The sequence below is a fragment of the Mesocricetus auratus genome, unplaced genomic scaffold (assembly GCF_017639785.1).
Source record: "Mesocricetus auratus isolate SY011 unplaced genomic scaffold, BCM_Maur_2.0 contig_3671_pilon_obj, whole genome shotgun sequence".
In the NCBI taxonomy this organism is placed as follows: domain Eukaryota; kingdom Metazoa; phylum Chordata; class Mammalia; order Rodentia; family Cricetidae; genus Mesocricetus; species Mesocricetus auratus.
Genome location: NW_024435460.1, coordinates 24,894 through 27,715, shown reverse-complemented (window position 1 = coordinate 27,715; position 2,822 = coordinate 24,894).

The following is a 2,822-nucleotide window of genomic DNA, read 5'->3' as shown; positions in this document are numbered from 1 at the left end:
CCTTGTAGATCTCTGGACATTTCCCTAGTGCCAGATTTCTCTTTAAACCTATAATGGCTCCTTCTATTACAGTATCTCTTTTCTTGCTCTCCTATATTCTCCCAACTCAGCCTTCCTGATCCTTCAGTGTCCTCCTCTCCCCTCCTTTTCTCCCCTTCTCTTTCTCCTAGCTCCCCACATGCTCCCAATTTGCTCAGAAGATCTTGTGCCTTTCCCCTTTTCCAGGGGACCATGTATGTCTCTCTTAGGGTCTCCCTTGTTTCCTAGCTTCTCTGGCAGTGTGGATTGTAGGCTGGTAATTTTTGCTCTGTCTAAAATCCATATATGAGTGTGTACATACCATGTTTGTCTTTTTGTGACAGTTACCTCACTCTGGATGGTTTCTTAAAGGGAGAACATGAAGTTGGGTTGTTATAGAGGTGGGGGTAGATCTGTGAGGAATTTCAGGGGTGAATTGGATCAAAATATAATGTATAAAATTCTCTTAGAATTTACAAAGATAATTTTTCTTTTCCTTATAGCAAAATACTTTATTGATTCTTTAGGAATTTCATGTTATGTACCCCAATCCCACTCACCTCCCAAGCCCTCCATATCTTCCCCTCACCCCTGCAGCATTCTCTCTAAAAAGAATCCACTGCCCAAAATCAATTCAAAACCAATCAAAACAAAAATCCATCTAAATCTTCTGTCTTCCCAACCTCTTCATTCATCCTAGTGGCATTGGATGCTGCATTGTGTCATGTAGTATTCCCTTTTGTCCAAATACCCCCAAATCCAAAATGTCCATTGCAATATGTCATTGACCTGGTTCAAGATCTCTGGCACACCATCATCATTGGACGCTTGCCAAAACTCCTCTCAGATATCCTGCTGTTGCCCCAAGTCATGGGAATCCTGTGGTTATCATTCTATGAGACTAGGCCCTTCCCACACTCTAGCAGGTCAGATATGGGGTAGATGCTAGGGTGGGTCTACCCAATGCCCAGGATATAGATCTGGGTGGTAGCTGAGCTGATTCATTCAGGCCACTGGAACTGCCCCCCTCAGGCCAGGGCAGAACTAGCTCTCCTAGGCCCATATCATCAGGACCAGCTCTCCCATGTCTATGGTGAGGGGTGGCACTATCTCTCCCAAGTGACAGGGTCAGCTCTCCTGCTGTAGTGACCAGAGAGAGGCAGGGCCAGCTAGCTATCCAAGGGCCAGTGAGATATGGAGTCTGTTCAGCACAGATTTCAATGTACACCGTTCCTGTGACCACCTGTAGCAACATAGGCCATGGATATCAACCCAGACCTCAGCTGCAACAGGAACATGAAACCAGATATAGTTCCCATTAGCAGCCTGAGCACAGATGTCACTATCGCTCCAGATGGCAGTACAGGCCACTCAAATCAGCATTGTCTTCATGGCAGCATGACCCTTAAAATATTTTTTAAATGTGACTCAGTGGGTAACAAGGTGCTTGCCATGCAAGCCTAGTGACCTGCGCTCACTCCTCAGGACCCTTATAATGGTGAAATGATTCCCATAATTTATCCTGTGACTTCCTCCACATGTGCACTGAGGTGGTGCAAACACACACACACACACACACACACACACACACACACACACTATTTAAGTTTAAATAGACATTTAGAAAATGCTAGGATATGAACACTCCAAACCCACCGTTCTTCAAGAGTTAGTGACTCTAAAATACCAAATTAAGAGCATATTAAATACCAGCAAGAAGTCAGCCATTAGCACCTTTGTTCTACCAGATTACCATGGGTGCAGACATTGCGAACTAAAGGAACCATATGAAACAATAAATTTTTTTCTTTTTTTTATTAATATTTTTTATTTTCCATTTTAAATTTAGATAAGAAACAAGGTTGCTTCACAAGTCAGTACGAGGTCCCTCTCCCTTTCCCTCCCCTCCTCCTGTGCCCTCCCTCCATCCCCCCCCCGTTATCCCCTCATTCCCCCAGGGAGGGTGAGGCCCTCCATGGGGGTGTCCATAGTCTGTCATTTCATATAGGGCAGGGCCTAGACCCTTCCCCAAGAGTTCAGGGTGAGAGTGCACCTCACATTGTTGGATGGGAGTCCAAAGTCCGTGAGTATACTCGGGATGGGTACTGATCTGCTGCCCAAGGCTCAATAGATTCCCTAGGCCTCCTCACTGACACCCAGATTCAGGGGTTCTTGATCAGTCCCATGCTGGATTCCCAGGCTGATGCTTGGGATTCAAGAGTTAACCTTTGTCTGGTCAGCTGTTTCTGGGGTTCAACCAGCCCAGTCTTAGTCCCTTTGATCATCAGTCCTCCCTCTCTGATACTGGCTTTCTTGAGTTCAGCTCAGTACTTAACCAGCCAGTAAATGAAGTTTCTGTTTCCCAGACTCTCTGGCAATAGGATTGTAGGCTGGCACTCCCCAGATCTATGTCTAAAATCCATATATGAGAGAGTACATGCCATGTTTCTCTTTTTGTGACTGGGTTACCTCACTCAGGATGGTTTCTTCTAGTGTCATCCATTTGCCTGCGAATCTCATGATTCCATTATTATTTTCTGCTGAATAGTACTCCATTGTGTAGATGTACCACGTTTTCTCTATCCATTCTTCGGGTGAGGGACATCTAGGTTGCTTCCAAGTTCTGGCTATTACAAATAAAGCTGCTATGAACATAGTGGAACAGACATCTTTGTTATATGAATGGGCATCTTTTGGATATATGCCTAAGAGTGCAGTTGCTGGGTCTTGTGGTAGGTTTATTCCCATTTTTCTGAGGAATCTCCATACTGCTTTCCAAAGTGGCTGAACCAGTTGGCACTCCC